Source organism: Platichthys flesus, chromosome 17 (assembly GCF_949316205.1).
Source record: "Platichthys flesus chromosome 17, fPlaFle2.1, whole genome shotgun sequence".
In the NCBI taxonomy this organism is placed as follows: Eukaryota; Metazoa; Chordata; class Actinopteri; order Pleuronectiformes; family Pleuronectidae; genus Platichthys; species Platichthys flesus.
The window spans coordinates 16021491-16042896 of record NC_084961.1 but is presented as its reverse complement, the minus strand read 5'-3'; the positions used below and the strand labels follow the sequence as shown (position 1 = coordinate 16042896).

Genomic DNA, 21406 nt, shown 5'->3' with positions numbered 1-21406 from the left:
TTATTTATATTTTATAGTGCGCGTGAGGTTGTTTGCAGACGTGGCGCAGTGAGTTGATTATTACATTATTATACACACAGCATGGTGCGCAATCATTCTACCATATGACACACACACGCACACACACACTCACACACACACAAACACACATACCTAGAGGGAGAGAGAGAGAGAGAGAGAGAGAGAGAGAGGGAGAGGGGACATGAGGAGGTAGAGCGCCGAGGAGGAGGGCTGTGCGCAATGTCGTTGCCAATAGGCGCAGCGCTCTCTAATTAAACCCCTACCACGTAATCCCAGCGTCACCATCCCCCCATTTAAATCCACTCCACCAACGCTTGCTCCTTAAACCACACTGTGCTCCGCTGCTGTCCCGTCCCGGCCCCTGGTGGAAGAGAAGCAGCAGCAGCCCGAACCAGGTCCGCACCGCGGCACCATCACTGCTGCCTCTCGCCTGCCCAGTAGCATGGTTTGCAGGGTTCGGCTGCTATAGCCAAGGGACACTTCACTCAGTCACTCAGCCGGTGTGTGTTTGTGTGGGTGTGTGTAGATGTGTGTGTAGATGTGTGTGAGAGTGCAGTAAAGGAGCACACACAGCAGCCAACCAGACGGAGACATCCAGCAGCGCGATTCTCCCCGAGCTCCAGGAGGAGACGCGTCCAGAGCGAGCACCGCATCCCGGTATCTGTTCCCCCCGGCCGTCCTGCACAGCAGCCCCGCTGAACCTGAGGAGGGCTTCTACCCCTCCAACATCCCGAGCTGAACCAACACCACCTCGGCTCGAGCGGGTAAGGAAGGGGGGTGTACACCGCAGAGGTTCAGTAAAGTATTGCTTTATCTCTGGTAACGATTTCAGGCTCGTGGAAGAGCGACGCGATCGGGTTTGTTTACGCGGGGAAACGGAACGATTTTCCCGGTGTGTTTAGACAATACACCGCCGCGCAGCCTCAAAGCATGACCCGGAACATGTGAGCTGAAAATGTGCCCGGTGTTTGGATGTGTTAAAGATGTCAGCGCTGAGCGTTTTATCCGAACAACTCAGGGAAATTCAACGCAGGAAGAAGCTGTTTTAGCGCAGCCAATGGGATGGCCGCCTGCACTACAGGCCTGCCATATTTTATGAATGATCCCTACGCGGGACGAGGATGGATGGAGTCAGTGCATCCAGGTCTCCTCCTCAGTGTTTCAGCCACGAGGGGCATTCAGCTCCCACCTGGCCGGAGGAGGGAGGGAGGAAGAAAAAGATGGAGATAAAAAAAGAAAGGCTACATCCTCTTTTTTCTTAACTATAGTAATAACAATCAAATGATCCTGATGAAGATGCTGGGCACTTTAGTCAAATACTCAACAACGTTCTGTCATATTGTGACATCAAAGACTGGTGACTGAGCCTATTGGATTTTGTAAACTTTCTTTTAGCAGTTAGTTCATAAAGACATAATTCAAATCCATTTTTTAATATATCTTATATGTCTGCTTTCCCTCGTTATCGTATACTAAAATTGGTCCACAGAATAGTAGATCTACTATAATACCGGTTTTATTGCCCCATAATGTTAAATTCTTTTCTCTCTCAGCGGGTCTCAGGTTGGTGCTCTGTAATCGGTTGGTAACAGCCTTCCTAACAAGTTTACAATACAGCTTGGGGTCTGCTCAGTTGGCCCACACCCTCTTTCAGCTCTTTTCCGCATTTCATGGATCACAGAAAACCAGTGATTTCTCATTTCATTCCACACAGACAGAGCTGAGCCTCTCTCGTCGATCGACAGTAGTGATAGAGACGACATAATTAAAACCAGAAGCAGGGCCCTTGAAGGGTCTACGACATGCCATCTTTAATTATCTTCTGACACTATGTGTGTATCTGAGACCTCTGCTCTTCTTTTTTCCTCTATGACAAGCAACGCGCTCGCTAATGCCGGACTCAAGCCCCTCGACGTACCACGTGCGGCCGATTCGATACCTTTGCCTCCTCGTCTTCTTTCCGTACTGCCAACCATCTGTTGTGCTCCTTAGTATAATCCAGTATAATCCTTTCAGATTTAACTGGTTTCTCTCAGGCATGGCATTTGGCTCCAAGAAAGAGTGAAGCATGCCCACCGGAGTTACCTGTTGCCCGCTGGAGAGTAATGACAGGAATCACATGAGCGGCAGTTCTAGGGTCCGAGGGCACGTGGTCATTCTGTACTCGTCATTTATGGGCGGCTAATGATGAAAAGAGCGACCAGGGAGATGATGAGGTGGCCAACTGGGTCTGACCTCAGGTTAATGGGAATACGGTGCACAGTGGAGGCCGAGACCCAACAAATTGGTCCGCATTGGGGTATCGTGTCCCAAGGAAACCTACTCAAAGCGCAGAAATGCTGCTGATGTTTTGGTGTTTAGCCTGCGTGTGCTACTGCTAGTGTAGTGGTTGCATAAGAAGATAAGATGTGTTCTGGAGCACTACTCTCTCTCAGTCAGTCAGACTTATAAACACATTGCCTGCACCGTAGATACACGCAGCAGTCATAACTTGTCCTCAGAGCTTTTAACCCTGTGGCGTTAAGCACCTTGCAAATGGTGCCATATTCCAGGTGTGTGTCAGTGTGGCAAGTGATCTGCGGTGCAGAAAGAGAGAGAGAGAGCGGAAGTGGTTTCGTTATCATCTCTTCTGCTCTTCAGTGGCTATTTCTCCTCTTTGTGCAATATCCCTCTGCTCTGTACCACAGGCTCTCATGGAAACAATCCAGTGTTGCTCATATATGACCTTTCTCTCATATGACGCTACTACAAATCCTTGACAAGATGCCCCGGCCGTCAGTACAGCATGTATGGAATACATAAGTACACACAGCCTGAAAGTCACTATGAATTATGGCTTCTGTCTTTGCCACTTGAATGTAGGTCAGCGGTGGATCATGGGATACGCACACTGCAGCTGTTCCCTCCTTCCAGAGGAACAAGTGAAATCTTTCATCAGTTCTGATGCCTGGAAACCCTGCCGCAGAACCTTGGTCCCGCTGATGTTGAAGTGTGGTGTTTTCACTTCGTCAAGCAGCTTGATGGATGTGGGAGGCCTGTGGTATTCTCTCAGCGGACAACTCAAATTGTTTCCTGGAGAAAAGAGCATTAAAAGAGAAAAGATGCTCAGTGTAAAACTTCTCTGTGGTTGGTGGTCTAACGCGGGGATGGGGAGCAAATGGGGCTGTTTATGCTTTACAAGAGTTATGTTTGTCTTCAGCACTTTGTCGTTAATAGCAAATACTGAGTGGCCCATTTTCCCAGTAAACATTATCGTCATGATTATGAAGATAATGATTGCTATTAGCGCTCGATTAACTCAATAACTCAATATGAGAATCTCCTCACCAGAAAAATAGACAGCATTGCTTGCATGTTCAATGGTAACAACCAATGAGAGTCATTTTGTTTTTACAGAATTCTTTGTACTAAATCGGAGCGATGCAGGGACTGCAAAACTGTTGGTATAGTGTCTGACATTGATAGCTGACAATGTGGGTCACATCCCGTCTACTCTGGCTCACTGTAAAGCTTCCATGAACAGTTCTTTGTGCATTTCATGTTAAAATAAGCAGCAGTTTAAGTCAAAGACAAACAACAGAGAGAAAAAAGAGTTTATCACTTTAAGTTGCTGTGTATATTAAGATTGTGTGGGTGTGTTGCTGCAAAAAAATGTAAAGACATGCTGATTCAAACATTTAGAAGGTCATATTAGGACAAAGACTTGTGACATCACCTTGCTCCCACTTTGATCCGGCAACAAATGCAACAACAAAAGCAGAAACATAAATACTCTTAGTAGTAATCAGACTAATTTTAACGGATTTTGATTGGAATAACCTTAACCAAGTTGCCTAAACTTATATTTGATATCGGTACCAGAGGAAAAGTCTCATTGGCTGTTTTGGAAAGGGATTTAGGTATATGGACATTTTGCACTCCGCCCAGATCAGGATGTGAACCTGTCTTCTTAGCATGAAGTAACATATTTGCAAAATGCCCTCACTTAACTGGTGTATGAATATTTTCATATTATATTTGGGAAGTCTGACCTGTAGAAGCAGTGAAGGGATACTCATCTAACTGACCAGATCTATCAGACCCCACACCCCCAGTTTGTAACACTGGTTTACTGTAAATTAAGTCTCAAGCATGAGCCAAAATAACCCTGATTTGCCAAAATAACCCTGATGACATCATTATGATATCATCAGGGTTTTTTCTCAAACGTGCCATGCCAGAACCACAGAGAAAATACTTTATTTACAGTATCTCATCCTAATGATAAGCTAACTGAACTTTATGTGTAAAATCAATCATGTGTCGCTGTAACGGGCTAAAGCAGCCATGCTTCATTTTACCCAGGGGGCAATGGAGAAGAAAGAAAGTAACATAGGTCTTTGTAAATTGTTGACCGTGCATGTTTATCACAAAACCAGTGAGCAGAGACTAGACTCAAAGACCTAGAATATTTTGAAGAGTAATGTTTTCTAGTAAGCCTTCTCTCTATGAGGTCATGTTTTCACATGTCGGGAGTGGGATGGGAGGGACGTGGCCTGCAGGGGTTCACACGAGGTCTGTGTTTCCCATGAACGCTGTCCGCCCTATAATCTGCCCTGATCCTACTGGGGAGGGGTATCTCCTGCCCATCAGAAATGCAGTCTGATAATGCCGATGATAAGGCTGAGAGAGCAGCTACTCCATTGGAGGCGGACAGCTGGAAGCAAAGCACAGCGTGAGAAACCCAAAACATTTTACTGATCAATCTGACCTAATGCTTGAAGTAGGAAAAATCTCCGTCAGCGATGATGAGGAGGTTGATCCTTCTCAGAGAATCATTACAAATTAACATGAGAATAGCGGTTGGTATAATTGGACTGGGGTCGCCTGCTTTTTAAATCAGTATGAATCACATGTAGAGTTTCAGCAACATGATTGTCTAAATCCCGGGTTGGAGGGAGATCTAACGGCCTCCAGTGAATCCAGTCAAAAGGCACTGGTCTCAAAAATAATTTGACAGAGCAGGTATGTGTGTCCCACTGTTGTCTCCTTATAAAAACATCAAAATAAATCAAGCCGGAGCAGTAACGCACCACAGGCTGGTGGGTTGAAACAAGAGAAAAAAAGGATAAAAGAAATTACATGAATATATAGTAGGTAAAAAAGTAAAATGTGAATGGAGTTATTCCTTAATAAATTATATTAATTGTGCTAGCTCACCTTGTGTCCTCTCCTCTCCTTTCTTCTCCTCTAGCCATTAGGAGGCTGAAAGGGCAGCCAATTACTCCCTAAGCTTGGCATGTGGTTTCACTAATGAAGTCAGGGGGGAAAGAAGGCGAGTGCAGTGTATGTGTGAGTGTGTTTATAAGTAAAAAATGGCCAACAGCTCTCAACTGATAAGGCAAGGTGGAGAACACACACCCACTGCACACTTTGCCAATATCTCTGTTTAGATCATATCTCAAAGCCGCCTCTTCCTCTTTCCCTGTATCTGTGTTCCTCATCTGCCATCCAGTGGTGTCCTGTCAAGACAGCGCTCGGCTAGTTAAAGCTAAAAATAGACATCCATTAGAACAATAGAAGTGGACGTGGTCCACATCTATTGTTCTAATGGATTCTAATGGACTTGGACCACAAATTTCTGTCCAAACCTATCCGAGCCAGAAAGAAAAATAACCCAGCCTGACAGGCATTCTGTATTTGTGTATGATACCAACCTAGCCCATTATTTCACCCGATTACAGGCAACTGCAGCGTGGTCCTGACCACTCACAAAGACCTTGGGTTGGGCCTCCAGAGGAAATGTACATATGGCAGCTTCTATGATTGGCCAGCCAAAGCCACAAGAGATTTTGTCAGCCTGTCATCAATTCAGCTTGCTCCATTCAGAAATCCGTTGTGATATTGCATCTATTATTATGGGACATATACACACTGAGGTGTTTGGAAGGTGCTACCGTGCATTAGAGAATTAGAGAAGCAGCACATTGTTCCACAGGTTGGGGGTAGTTGGTTGTAAAAGTCTGCTGCCATGTAACATTTGTCTCTAGACTATTCCACTATTCATTGACAGATTTTTCTCTGCATCTCTCCCCCTCAACCATCTCCTCTGGTCGCTACTCAAGTAGCCTTTCATCTTATTCCGGTACATGTTTCAGTTCATCTTTTTTCTCCTGGTCCATTTTAAAAGGCTCTCTGAGAAATGAGGGAGTAGTTTAATTGGTCCCTTTACTCTAGAAAGCTGTAGAGTCGACTTTACCAAAATATTTTCTGTTCTTGCGACTCTCTCCTGAGTCTGGGCCAATCAAGCGTCTCGATTTAGATAACTCTCTCACTCCTGAGCAGAATGTGAGCAATTTAATGTGTCTCCAAGTCAGCCACATGAATATAAACAGAGTGGTGGATATTGTGCCTGTATCTTATATGAAAATGGAGCTGTATTGTCACAATGAGCGGAGTGGGTTAAAATGTTCCGGGTGAAAAAAGTAAACCTGTTTCTTTCCGTGACAGCATCAATTAGGCTCAGCGATTCTACCCTCCGCCCCCCGCCAGCCTCTCGCAGGCCTCTCTGGGCAATAACAGCGGGCCAATCAGAAATAGAAAAATCGATCTGGCGCCGGCTGGCTTGGCTGCATTTACAAGCAGCTGTAATGACTGCAGACTCATTTCTCCGATTGCTGGTGCAATCTCGCAGCAACCTTTCTCAGTGGAGCTGTGAGCCGAGAGAGCACCAATATTATGTGGAGTCTGTATAGTGAACAGGGTTCCGCATGATACTCATCTAATGTCGGCTGCCAATTTCGAGCAGGTCTCACTTTGGTAGCAGTACCTCAAGGACAAGCTCTTCGTACAGTTATGAGTAAGGTTCATTTGTGCTCAACTTAAGAGACGTAAAAGGAAAGAATCACGGATGGAACCTTCTGTCCGTACTCTGCATTCATTTTGTCTGTATTTGTGTACGTCTTCTGAAAGCGGAATGTTTTGACGATAGACTAAAGTTCATAAGAAACTACAGGTATTTGTATGAGGTTACAAACAGCAGCTTTCCTCGCCATCTTTGTCAAGAAACTCTTGACCCTGCGGCGCCCTTTAGTGCGTGCTTTTCTTAACAACGATGCCATTGAAAAGGACGCATGAACGTATGTGGGCAGTTAAACCGTTTGACAAAGGAGTATCTATTTTCGCATGTAAGGCCGTACAAATTATCTTAAAACTACAAAAATGATCAAATCAAACAGTAGGAAACTGTTTTATTTTCTTGGAGAGGTTTTGCATATTTGATAGTTAGCTGATACAGATACAGATACACTGTGAATTGCTTTGTTTTTCGCATATTCCCACATGAGCGTTTCAACACAAGAAATAGGTAATCAGTAGATAGCATCTACAGAATCACGGTTATTTGAAATCAATAAACTTAGCTTTACTGTATTCTCAACAGAGCATAATCTCTCTTTCTTGATTTGTTTGTCTCTTTCTTCTTTCCTTTTCTCCACTCCTCTCTTCTGTCCTTCTTTCTCTGGTTCATCTGTAAACAACCAGACTCACAGCTCCACCACAGAGAGTCACAGCTTGCACAGCAGCAAGGCACTCTGATCACTCAGTGACAGCCTGGTGCGCCGCAAGGCAGTGGCTGTCCCTGCTTCCATTTAAGCCTATATCTACTCCTCTATGATGTACTAAAAGTACATCCACCATCGAGGCTGTTTACCGCTGACAGGCAACCTGCTTATCTCAGGCTGTGAGAAACATGAGGGGGAAAGAGTTTGGGTGCTTGAGTTGAATTCAAGATTCTGAGACCTGAAAACATTGAAACAATCTCTACCAAGTCGAGGTTGTTCCACATCTGGAAGGGTTATTAGACTGAAATGATTTCCACAATGAAAAACAACAGCGTGGTCAATAAAAAGGATCAGGGAATATATCATTACAATTATATTTCCTGCATATCAGATCAAATGTGTCTTTAAAGAATTAAAAATGTAAAAAAATATAGATCCAGCCCTGTTCAACTGAGTAGCGCATTGTTGATTACAATAAGATATTCGTAGTCATTTAACCATTGTTACAAGTACTATAGGACCATAGTTGTCTGATTCTTGAAGGTATTAAGTAAATAGAATAAATGTCCCTGAAATGTTTACTGTTGAGGGCTGTAATAAAATATAGTAGATCTGAGAAAGTAATTTACTGCAGCCTAGTCACAACAGCATTTCCAGGACAACAACGTCAGTGCATTTCTTTAGAATCACAGTGACCAAAGTTCAACTCAGATTTACAAGATAGACCAACTTGCAAATAGCCTTCACAGCGGTGACCTTTGAGGGACCAGAGTCCTGGTGAGTCTAAAACGCAGGATGCTACCATAATAGCGATTGTTAAAACCATCCAATCGCATATAACTGTTCTAACAGAGTATAAACGGCTCCACAGAGGAGAAGTGAGAAGCAGTAGATTGTGACATGCAGTGGAAATATGTTCCCTTGAACTGAACTGATCCAGATGAGAGCATGTGTAGTCACTCCGCAACTCGGCTATCTGGTGGGAACAGAACTGGTTCTATCATTTTGGTTTGCTCATTTTTGACATTAAAGTTACATTTACGTAAATATTTCCAAATTTAGATTTTAGCTACTAGTGGCACTTTTGTGTGTATCATTTTGAAGTTTACATTCCATAAATGCGCAAAAGGGAATAAATACATTTGATAGTCAAACAGACAGACACACAGACATCTGAAGGTGCCACCTTGGAATCTCAGAAAATGGGATTGATTGGATAATCTATAATTAAAAAAATAGTTACAACCCTAACGCAAATGCAACAAACAGTGATGCAACCCACCATAACCAGCAGCAGGCAAACCTAGCATCCGCTATTCAGATCAGATACAACAACTACAAAGATATAATTGGGATATGGGTAAAATGTTGATATTCATTATTTTGTTAAATGTGCTGTTAAAGTACATAATCAGCCCACATTTATAAAAATACAACACTTAACTGAATGTAATTTTATTATGGAAGGTCATCAAATAATGATATTCTTGAGGTTTGCCTTGTTTAATACATATTTATCAAAGGATACCTCTAGAGCTCTAATGTTAAACAAGTTAATTATGTATTAGGCCTAACCTGCTAAAATAAGAAACAGCGGGTTCTCATCATGGTGTGATAAAATTTCTTATCACCTAGGTGTAGTAATGAATCACACTTCCAGCACTTACAACTCACAGCTCCGCAGTAAAGATGAGTAACCGGACAAGCTGCTAACCAGCAAAGATGGGATTCTTTTTTTGGTATCAGCAGACTGATGTGTGAACTACACAGCCGCGTCTGACGGACACAAGAAGGGAGGATGTAGAGCAGGAGCATAAGTGCGTCTATAGGCAAGACAAGAGGTTGTGTGGATATATATTATCTTTCCAAGTTAGCCCAGAGCGAGCCCTGCATGCCAGGGTGCTAATTTCTTTCTTTCTCTTTTGTTACCAGTGTAGGAAGTGGGAAAGCGAGAAAGCTATGATATGAGGAGATGGTATGTCACAGTTTTCCCGTCACCTCTCATAACTCACTGAAGCATGAGATATAAGTTGTTTCCCAAGCTTTCTACACCCTCCTCCATATAAAACACAGCATGCCTCTGCCTTATTTGGACAATTTAGGGACATTTTTTCCATATGCCCTAGTTGCTGACCCAACATTGTTCCAGTCCTGCTGTTAAAATACCTTCACATTGTCTGACATTTCCCTTCAAAAACAGACTGGATTGAACATGGCAAAGCCCCAGTCATCAGCTATGTCAGATCAAATCTTCCTGGGACAGACAGAAGTCGCTCAAAATAAGCAAGGCTGCGTAAGAGTTAGATTATGGTTGTGAGAACCAAAAGTAGAGAGTAAATCCCCTTTATGTAAGTATATTAGAGAGCAATGTCCTTTGCCTTATATTAAAGTGATGAATTTTAAGTAAGAGCTCCCAGGCCTCCTCCCCACTCGTTTTTCTAACCACACAGAGCACTTCTGCTGGAGGGACAAACGTCAGAGCACCAATCAGCAAAATCACCAAGTGTTACACACCAAACGGATTGGTAGATCTTGTCGGGACAACTTTTGGATTATGCAAAGACAACAGGACTTTATGTACATAGCGCAAAAGAGCAGCACAAGATATGCACTGATTCAAAAGCCCTCTACTGAATGAAGGTCCAGGCAAATGGCGAGCACACACACCCACAGTTCACCGACACTTATGTGATCCATAAACATGAATGCTGCCAAGATGTAGTTATTTTTATAGTCATTCAAAACATTTGCTCCATGAATCACATTTTTGAAGGATGTGTGATCAGCGTGTGTTGGATGTGTGGCGGGACGTCAGCCAATAAAGAGTAAATGGGGGATGGGAAGAAAGGGGGGTGGGATCGACAGCTGCCCGTGCCACATTTTTCTCTGTGGGTGATTAGACAATGTCATACAGTACATAGGATGCCCAGGGAAGTTATGTGATAGGTGAAAAGACAAGCGCACAAGATACGGAGAAATGAGGGTGTCGGAAAATGAAGCGGAAAGATAGAGAGGGAGAGGAAAAAAAGTGAGAGCTACTAGTGCATCAGCAAGCAGCTGGAAAAGACTGATGCTCCTGCCTCTCCTGCCTGCCTTTAATCCCCCCACCTCTCCTCAGACACACTCAATCAGAGCTTTCTCTTTTGTTTTTCTCATACAAAGCCTCACTCTCTTGCCCTCCATACCGTTCTTTTCATTTCTCACCTGGATCCTCGTCCTTGCTGACACTCTCCTGGGTCCTGCTCGCCTTTACAAAAACAGATAATTGTTCTGCGTCAGTTCATCAAATCCAAAGCTTTGGCAAAGTCCCTGCAAGTATTAAAAGTCACAAAGTGACATTTGAAATACTGCAAAATCAACTTACATTTTCGGGTACAATGAGAAGGATAGGATGATAACTGATGAAATAAAAGAGCAAAGTCACATGTGTGGCTCTTCCAGCTTGGAGGAGACACTTACTCCACTATCTATTATTATTATTAGTGAGAGGCGGTGGTCTAGTGGCAGAAACTTGGACTATGGGCAGAGAAGGTCTTTGGTGTGCTCTGGTTCGACTCCACGGAGAGACAACAAAAGTCGAACCTGGATTGATCTGTCCAAAAATCCAAGAGGATTCTCCCTACCCTGTCTAGTGCCCCTGAGCAAGGCACCTTACTCCCCCAACATCTGCTCCCCAAGGCGCCGTACATGGTCGCTCACTGCTCTGTGTGTCCTGCACCAGATGGGTCAAAAGCAGAGGTTAAATTTCCCTACATGCATGAGTGTGCCTTTGCATGTCTGTGCATGTGTTTGGGATAAATAAATGCATCTTAATCTTAATATCTTCTCCCTGTAGGAAACTAGCTTCATGTTCGTTGTATGCGTTGTGTCTGAGTCAATAATCAATACTTTTGTTTTTAATAGATTGAGGTCAAGGTTACTCATCATTTAACAAACTCCATGATCCCCTGAAGGGGAGATAAGAGGACGGTGTCATTGGAAAAGTTCATAATAACTTTTCCAACTTGCTCTCCTGAGAAGTCCTGCAGCTGTCAGTGTACATTATAAATAAAAGGACTGAGAGCAACAAGCCTTAGCTTGCACTAGATCTGTGATTTTTGAGGTGCTTGTCAACATTGAGCTGATATAACACACTAATGTACCTGGATGCTCTGCAGTCCAGATTTTTCAGCTAAATAATCCGTCTCATAATAAAAAAAAACTAAAGTAAATGTAATGCACATCAAATATAAAATATTGACCCCCTGTGTGATGCCACAGTCCATCACACTCGACTGATGCCCATGTAGCTCTCTGCCTTTTTTTAAAACAACTTATTTCTCTTGTTAGAAAAATCCTTCACCTGAATAAGCAAATTAGTGTCCCCAAACACAAACAAAAGACGGAAGTTGATGCTGGGAGAATAATTATCATCTCTGTCTAAAGGAGTGTGTGTCTCTATATTGTGTGTTTTTGTGACTGCATGCAGATAGGTGCAAGTGAGTCATGCATGTGGCTGTGAGTGTGTCTTTGTGTCTCCCGCTGTGCTGCTGCAGTATGATGCTCTGGGACACGAGCTAAAATACACTTCCGTGCTTCGAAAGCCCTTCACCCTGGAGGCCCTTCTCAGTAAGGGATGTCCCTTATTTTAGAGCCCTTAGGGAGATCAAAGACCGGCACTGTAACCCTTTACGGGCTCAGTGCATGTGGGACAATTTACTTCCCGGGCAACGTGATACTGTCGGCAGGTTGAAAGAAAGAGAGGTTTCATTCAGTGTCCTGTTTAACTTGGCCTTGTGATTTCATGTTCACCGAAGCTATGGCTAAATCGGACTGCCATCTTTTCAAACTGTCTGCTCACATTTAAAAAACAAGCTTTCTCTTCCAGTGTTTAAGCGTTTGGGCTTCCATCAACCTTTTAAATGACAGCTTTTTAATGAATGGGTATGAAGCTAGAGTGCCAATATATCCGGAGCCCTCAGCCTCCATTATTCCTTCCATCTTAGCCAAGCAGCCAGGCAGCTGAACACGGACACAGCACCTGCACTTGTGACTCCTAGCACAGCACGATGCGTGTGAACCCGTTTTGGGGTAGGTTAGACACCAAGATAGAGGCCAGGGGGCCCTGTTCAGATAGTCCTGCTGCCAGTCTGCTGTGGCCAAAGCAGGACAGAAAGATCCAGGGCAACTGTACCAGGGGAGCACACACAAGCCCACGGCATTTAGCACAGATCAAGGGCTGCTGAGAAACGACAAACTGATATTGGAGAAGGTCTGTGGGAGAAGGCAGACGGGCGAAGAAGGGCGAAAAAGAAAAAGGAGAGGCTAGATGAGAGTAGGGAAGACGGGTGTTGTATGTCAGCAGATCGATTGCAGCTAAGGATAGAACTATATCAGGATTCTCCTTCACCTCAGTGTCCGAAATAGCTGCACTTGTGAAACCTCTGGGGATCTGTGGACACAATAGATTTGTTTAGGGGTCAAATTCACAATGTCATCATGACAGTCGTAATATCAATAATGTCTTCAATGTGAATCTTGCAATTTTATTTTGGTCTCGGAATAGACGTCACACATTGACTTTCACGCGAAACCGCTGTAGAGGTGAAAAGGGTATTTTATGTAGGACTCCAATACTGAAGGATGTGCTGGATCCTTAAAGTGTCCAGGCTAATGTAAGAATCTGTAGCTTTTAGGATTGTAGCTCCCATAACTGATGAGTGTATCTTGAACATACAGTATTTTACTTGACTGGTAAAAAGTTTACTGGTGGTCAGCAGCATCCACAGTCGGTCATAGATAGGTGGTTGCTGAGCTGTTAATAATCCTTAGTTCATCCTAAGGATTACCTTGATAGCTGTACAGTGTCTGCTATATGTTAGCATGGATTGAAGTTGGTCATTACGAATTTTTTCCATGTGGAAAAACAACGCATCCAAGGTTCTATCTCTTTTCGGTGGTAAAGGCAAAGATTATAAAAGGTTTAGGCAGTTTTATGACTGTAACATTAGTCCAAGTTTTAATTGAGTGTTGATACCGTTAAAGCTTCCCTGACAATGTGTGAGATTATCTTCAGAGACAAGGCAGTACAGATGTCTTAAATTGCATCTAAAAATATCGACGTGCTGCTGATGACGTGGAACTTAGCTCATGAAATGTGACTAGCTCAGCTGCTGAGGTCAAGTTGTCTCCGAGAGGAAGACGAGCTAACTTGTGGCTGTGTCTCTCCCTGTGGGAGCCAGGCTGCTGCTGATATAATAGCCTGTCCGGGTGGAGGGCCACGATTTGGCCTGTCAGCAGCTGAGCCTCCTGTCTTCAGCTGACTCTCTGTTCAGCAGACACTATGGATTTTCATATATTATTGTCCGCAGGCCCCGTACAAGAATTATACACTCGCTAAAGGTCATAGTGCTGCACGGAGATGAGACTATGATGAAATCTGACAGAAAGTGGTTTTAATAACCCATCATTGTTCCCTTTTTCTGTTTAATCTTTTTCTCCCTGGCTCTGATCTTTTTTCTCTTTCTTTTCGTTTTGTCAGTCCTCCAACTTTGATTAAATCCAACTTAACCAACAAATGCTTCCCACCCTCTCTTTGTCTCGCATACGGTGAACTAAGCAAACGTCACAGCCCACTTCTCTTTGATGCACCAACTGTGCACACACCCGACTCAGCGTCTCCTCGAACCGGGCCCTTCCCACACAAACACAATGTGCGCCACAGCCGCGACGCTAGCTGTAGCACCCTCCTCCGCCGTGGACGCGGAGACAGATGCAGCGCTGACCTGAGCCGTATGTCTACTGAACACAAGCTTTTCTCAAAGCCACAGCTATGAGTGTGTAGCACTTAAGCATCTGCTTGATTTTTCTGCCTACGCTAAACATGTTTAGAGCAACTTATAAAAGAGGCTGCATCTCTCTCTCTGCTCACCTTGCTCTTTATTCATTTGCATGCATTATATTGCTTGCGTAAACACGGGGAGATAACTTGTTTAGTCCAGAGTAAATGGGTTTTAGAATTGTGTATTTAAAGCAAAGTCTTTGATGCATTTTGCTTTTAAATTTGACAACTGACATTCATAACCGAGGTCATGTGCATTTGCTATACTAACATTTAAATGTCCAGTATAAGGTAGCATTTATATGAAATAAGTGAGAACATGGGAGCACTGATTAATAACTGCGTGCTGGTTACACATACAGCCTGGGCTACCCTGTGTAAATATTTCATAAGGAAATACTGTGAGGACTAGTCCCTACATATATTATATAAATGTTCTCATTCCTAGCTTGCCTATATTTCTACCCTGCAAAAGAAAGTGCAAAAAATATTGTTTCTGCTTTTTCTTATGCCAACATATTTGTGCAGAGTTTTTGTCGGAGAACAGCATTAAAAGAAGAAAGATGTGTGCTTCTGGTGATTGTAAAGTGGTGATACAGTGCTTCTTAAAACGTGATCCGAGTCTTAAGACGTCTCTATGCTTTCATTTGGGCAAATCTGCCAAGAAAGCTATTATCACAAATTACACTTTTCCTCACGTAGGTGTATGTGGGAATATATTTATCTGCTTGACTTAAAGGCCCTGAAACAGTCCAAGATTTCCTAGCAGGGAACTAGTAATGGAGTAATGGACATGGTGGTGGTGCTCACGCTGCTTGATGTTCACAATAACATAATCGAGATTGTTACTCCTGGACAGAAGGCATTATTTATTGTGTGTGTGACCCAGATGGAAATAGAATTGCCCTCCAATGGAAGTATCATAAATGAGGTCAGCCTCTTTCCAGATGAAGGTTAGTTTCACTTTAACTTAACAAACTTCAGATCAGATTTTTCATTTGGGCAGTAGTAGTAGGCTACTTAGGTCAGGACTAGACTTAACTTAATTCCAATTTAGACTCGGACTCGAGCTTTGACCATGTTTGGATTCAGAAGTTGGAGACTTGGAATCACTTGTTTTTGTTAGTTTTTGTAATACAGGATATGACTCTTTACGGCTAACTCAAGCATTATTGATTATTTCAATGCTTATATTATTTATTATGGCTATTTCTAGAAAATCTACATTATAATTTTTTCTTGTGATAACACACTGATCACTTATTTTAATACACTGGTGAGTATGTACATGAAAAAAAGTTAAATATGATAACTTGTTGTTGTTTGTTCCCAGGATAAGTTAACGGAATATGTTTTAGATGGCAGATAAGACAAGACATTTGGTGACATCAGTTTGGACTCTTTGGTTTGGAGACTGTGACAGGTGTTTTTCAATCTTATTTTAGATACATAGATCATTAACTTGTTGAGTAGAGTTGAGTGAGTACACTGCTAAAAAGTTGGATTCTAATATTAAGTGGGTTCATGAGAGGAGAAGGAATATTCAGGGGAACAGGAAAGAGTAAATGCTTTCAAAGGGCATTGAATTTGATTATATTAATCTCTGGAGTAAGCTTTTTTTTCCGTTACTAGGTATTTCACAGTGGCTCCATCAAAAAAGGACAGATTTGCCCCAACTCTTCTCCACTTTTCGGTCTGTCTCTCATCCTCTATTTCTGAAGTGAATACTAGATAAGCCTTTTAAGCCTTTGCCTTGTGCACTTATGTTACCTTAAATCATCAGTGACTCTGTATTTTACAAATCAGCCATTTTAAATGAAAAGTAGGACAATTTTAGACCAGATAGTTGTAGTTGGTGTGTGTGAACTTGTGCGAATACACGTGCATGTGCACACACACTCTTTGACAAAGAGTTATTATCAGAATGTGGATGTGCTCTGAAAACTCCCTGAGTGCAGCGGGAGAGAGAGGGAGCTCTACACGGAGGACCAGCCCTCATTCTTATTTTTAACCACTCCATTAATGTCTTTTCCTTCAATAACTCCCTGTATCTCCATCAATCCTTCAGCACCTGTCCCTCCTCGCCCTCTAATCCTTGATCACTATTTTTTTTTTCTTTAGGAGCCAGAAACAAAATCAGAGGTTAGGTTAACAGGAGCTACTAAATCGACCATAGATGTGAATGGGTCTATCTCTTTGTATGTTTGCCCTGTGATACGATTGTGACTTGCCTCATTCTGTCCTCTCCTCAATGCACCATCACGGGAAGTCTTGAAAAAACAACTTCAAGGTTCAGTGCACCATTGACAACATTACAGTATTGTAGCTGTCACTAACACAATACAACTCTCAGCTGCAGCATAGGAATTTACAGTCACCAGTAACACAAGTGACAAGAGGAAAAAATAACAACTACAAATCTTCAAAGAGCCCAGTCTGAGAGACTGAGAGCACGGCTATAGCTGCTCTCCGGTGTGTGGCACTCAGAGATAACTGATGGGTCATCGGGATGGAATTGCTCCAGTAGGAGAAAAGAGAGCGGCGAATTGAAATGATGGGAAATTGTGAGAGGTATAAAGGAAAACATGGAGACCAAGAGGAGGAGAAAATGCAAGAAAAGAATTATTGATAAAAGGTATAAGCTGCCTGGTGTCTCAGGTGGCCTCTGAGATGTCTGTGCTTTCAGAAGACGTGGCAGGAGACCGAAAACACTTGAGTGATGAAAAAAAAAGAAATCAATGGTGCCTGTCAGCTCCGACTGCTTTATTCTAGTGCCGCACACCACTTCAACACCCCTGTGTTCTCTATTCTCCCGTCCACTGTCTTTCTTCTCTCACCCTCTCTCCACCCCCTCCCCCCTCCTCCCTAATGACTGACTTAGCTGTTGGCAGGCAAATCTAAGGAGGCATTTTCTCGTCTTATGAGTACGTTTAACAGTCCAGAGAACACGTCTGTCTTTCTCACTTAAATGGTAAGCCGGGGTTTGGACTCACTGCATCTGTTCTCAAACTCTCAGACTTTCTCTCTTCGCGGCTGTGTCCCTCGCTCCATCTCATTATGTTTTCCGCCACTTTCTTCGCTCTTTCACTTTATTGGCCTGATGTTCTGTAACTGGCCCTTTTTTTATTAAAAAAAACTGATATTGGCCAGCCACTGTAATCTATCTCTGTGACAAGGGCGGTAGCTCCCTGACCACAGCAAGTCAATATGTTTTTAATACTTTTTAATTCACATGGCGGCTCGGAGAAGCAATATCAGCCTGGTGTCGGTGGGTTTTACTCAACAGGCTGTAAAACCTGCAATGAAACCTGCTTCATCCTCATCAAGGAAAAGCTAAAATAATTGAATCCCTTCTAGTGTCCTCTGATGTGCTGTAACTGTCCAATACTGACCTGAAAAAAAACTAGAAATTCAAAACAGGTTTTAAATCTTGTTATTGTCAAAGCTGTAAATGCTATACTGAGGTTAAATGGCTCACATGTGTTGATAATACATGGAAGGTACAAACAGGGGCTATAGATAGTGAGACAGGTATTCTCCCTGGAGGATTACAGTCCCAAAATACCTTCTCTCACTGTAACACCATTTTTATTGGAAACACCTTTTGTCCTTTGTTTTTTCTCACCTTTGGTCCCTTACTCTCTGCGATTGTCTCTTTGGTGTTAGATCATTAGTCTACATGCATCTTTCTCTCGCCTCTTCATCTTTCTCCTCTTCCTCCTCTGTGCAAGGGGTCGTCAGCCCAGAGGTTGGTGTCCAGCTAAGTCGCTATTGAACAGATGTTCAGGAGGACAGAGTCTGTAAATGTGCGTTGACGCACAATGGGACTGGACAACAATAACTAACCACTGGGAGGCGTTTATACTGGAAGGCTGGATTATTGTCTAATGCCTCAGGATGGAGGGATACGCGATGAAGGGATAGTTAGAAGGGATTGGAGACAGGGTTTGGGTTTGGGGGCCGCAGGGGATTAAACCAACTGGCTGGTGATAAGAGAAGCATTTTTTTCCTCTACTGTGCTTCTCAGAGCAACCGGGAGGCTTGCAGTGAGCTTTCACAGGTCACAGCTGGGTCGAAGAAAGGAAAAATAACAAGGGGGAGGGGAGGGAGAGAGTGGTGACAAGAGTGAAAAGGTCACTGTGTTAGGAAAGGATTTGTTGTGTGGGTGTGGAGACCACTGGCAGCCTTGACTGTCAGTTTGCACTATTACTTTCTGTGATTTGGTCCACAAGGCCTTATTGTGGACATGTAGAGAGATTTGACACGTCCTCCATGCTATGTGTCCACAGCGCAGAGAAGCTAATTGTATTTTCCAGTCAACGTAGCAGCAACACTGAGTAAATATGGGGGTTTTAATGAGATTGTCGTTGTTGGTTCTGGTCATCTCTGTATCAAAATCAAGCTAGTTTGTTAACTAGCAGGCCATTTCATGTTGTAGCTAGGTTGGCAGTGGTACTAGTCAAATCATAATATGTATATGGAGATGGATGGTGTTCTCCACTTCCTCCTGTTGTACAAAAATGCCAGTGCCAGTGGCGTGGAACTGTGATTCCATTGTTCTGTTGCACTCGACTAATCATTTTTGAGAGATATTTATTTGAAACTTTTTAGTTTGCTCCATGTCCCATCTGCTTACATGGAGGAGTTGGACTTCATGAATTATGTGGAAACCAGATTATTTGGCTTCACTTTTGGGGAGCTGTCATGTCAGCCGTCATTAGAAACGGTTAATGGTTCAAATCAGTATTGGTGGTCTTGGAATGCTCGGCCAAAATCTAGTAGTACCTGAGTTCTGTCTGCAGGTATTTTCTTCATGCTGCATATCGCCCCAATACGATTAAAAAATAAGGCAGTCTGCATGTAAACTGAGGGAAAAAATCCAGGGCAAAACAGTGGGTCCATGTATACATTCATCCATACAATACTTATTCTTTGAGAGTGTCAGGGGAGGCTGGAGCTAATCCCAGCTGACATTGGGCGGGATGACATGTTGTCACCGTATCATAGGACGGACAAAGACTATCTATGAAATACCACTTTTCTTAGTTTTTTACTACTGCTCTGTTTTTAATGCCTGTGCGTCATCAGGACGCGTTAGTAGCTCTAATGAAAGAACCTTCATCCCTCCAATTAAATCTCATCCCCTGTCCAAGCATTTCTTCCTTCTCACCCCCAACCCAGCAGCCCACACAGAGACACACACACACACACACACACACGCAGAGGTACAGACTGTTTGTTTTGTGGCTGCGTTCTCCACCTGCTAATTGGGCAACGTCGGGGACTATTATCAACTTCTGCAGGTACCAAAAAAAACTGTGTGCATCAGTGCATGTCTGATGGGTTTGTGTGTGCTTTCCAATCATCTGAGGCACAGCAGTGCACTTAGTCCATTCTCAGCCTGCTCAACCAAAGCACACAAATTAGCCGTGTCACCCGCTGATTTCACATACAGTTTTCAGGGCTGTAGAAATCATTCGGATTATTCCTTGACGAGTAAATTAATTTGCATCTGTCTTTGTTCTAAGATTTTTTAATTGGCTAATGACTAACCCCCCCTAAGCTTTGTAGGGCTCTGAGGTATTTTAATCAAGAAAAAATAGAGAAAAAGACGTGAAATAAAAGGGTGTACACTCAAACCAATTATTATCCTAAAAAACAATCTGTCCACCACAATCGTGAAATCACAAAAGTAAATGACATGATATGTGTTCTTAGAAGAGAAATGAAATAATGGGAAATTACATTTTCTTGTGGTATATGAATAAACAATAGACGACTTTAATGCCAGATGGCAAAGTACCATAACGTTGTTTCCTAATCCTCTGCGTGCCCCCAAACACAGATGAGGAAATCACAACTGCGGGCCCTCCCTTCAGCAGCCTGGGAATTGGCTGCAATCATTACTGTCAGTGTAGCGTTTGTTCTAATGCCTTCAGGGTGAGAGACTTAATATGAGTCTAATTGTATTAGTGGAGTAAAGAGACGATCAGGCGCATGGGTTTTGTCTTCGTGTACGTGAAACTCTTGCCAGGCAACACACACACACTTTTACTTTTGTCACGTTCACAGAAACACAAACAGGCATGCATGCACATACACACACAACCACATATACATGCAAAGTTGTTGGTCGATTGCCCTGCACTAAGGAGGAGGGATTCGAGGTCAGACAGGGTAGACAAGTCTCATCGGAGTGTTTGCGCTGCTGTGATACTGTAATTTCAATCACCACACACAAACACACAAACACTCACACACACACAAACACAAGCACAAGCACATACCCACACTTTGACTACTAATTAGACGTCTAGTACATGGTAGCAAACTAACAGGTACAACTTTGTTCCTCTTATTTTTTTCTATTGCGTATTGACAGTGTCTTGTCATCATGTATCGGTAGTATCATATTAATTAGCATGTGAATCCAGCAGATTTTTTTACATTCAATATTAATCAAACATATGAACCAAAAATAATAATGTATAAAGTGTCGGAGGTTCACCACCCTGGTTTTAGGAGGATTTAACATCTTTAATGTTCATATGATCCCTTAAATTAATAGTTTTGGCTAAAAATATTTGCATTCTGTCGGGGATTTACATGAAAAATCACTCTCATAACTAGCTTGGTTCTTTTCAGATAGTGTTTTCTTTAGACAGGGGTGCTGATTTAACCACATATCAATCTTCTCATTTGATTCTCTGCCAGAAGGCAAATTGGCATATTTTCCTAAAAAATGATCTTTCTTAATTATAAGCTATTACTTATCTCATGGAAATCTCACTTAAGAAGCATGTTATTAATGGGCAAGTTTTTGGATTTTAAGGTAAAAGACTTTCTGGGGCAAAGTTGCATCACTGGATTCATGTCTTGTCAGGCAGGTCGAGCCGAAATGAAGATTATGAGATCTGGACACACACACACACACACACACACACACACACAGACACACATGCCGCACTTCTGAAGTGACACACAAACACACAGATGGTCAGATAAACCCATAAATGTGATCAGT

General features: G+C 42.9%; 1 protein-coding gene across 1 annotated transcript in view; it reads left to right on the top strand.

The window, feature by feature from the left end:
• Positions 1 to 332: 332 nt before the first annotated feature.
• LOC133972928 (hippocalcin-like protein 1) overlaps positions 333 to 21406 on the top strand; it is a 31142-nt gene continuing 10068 nt past the window's right edge. The window contains exon 1 of the mRNA XM_062410553.1: positions 333 to 785. The gene's annotated coding sequence lies outside the window, so the exon portion shown is untranslated. The remainder of the gene's footprint in view (positions 786 to 21406) is intronic.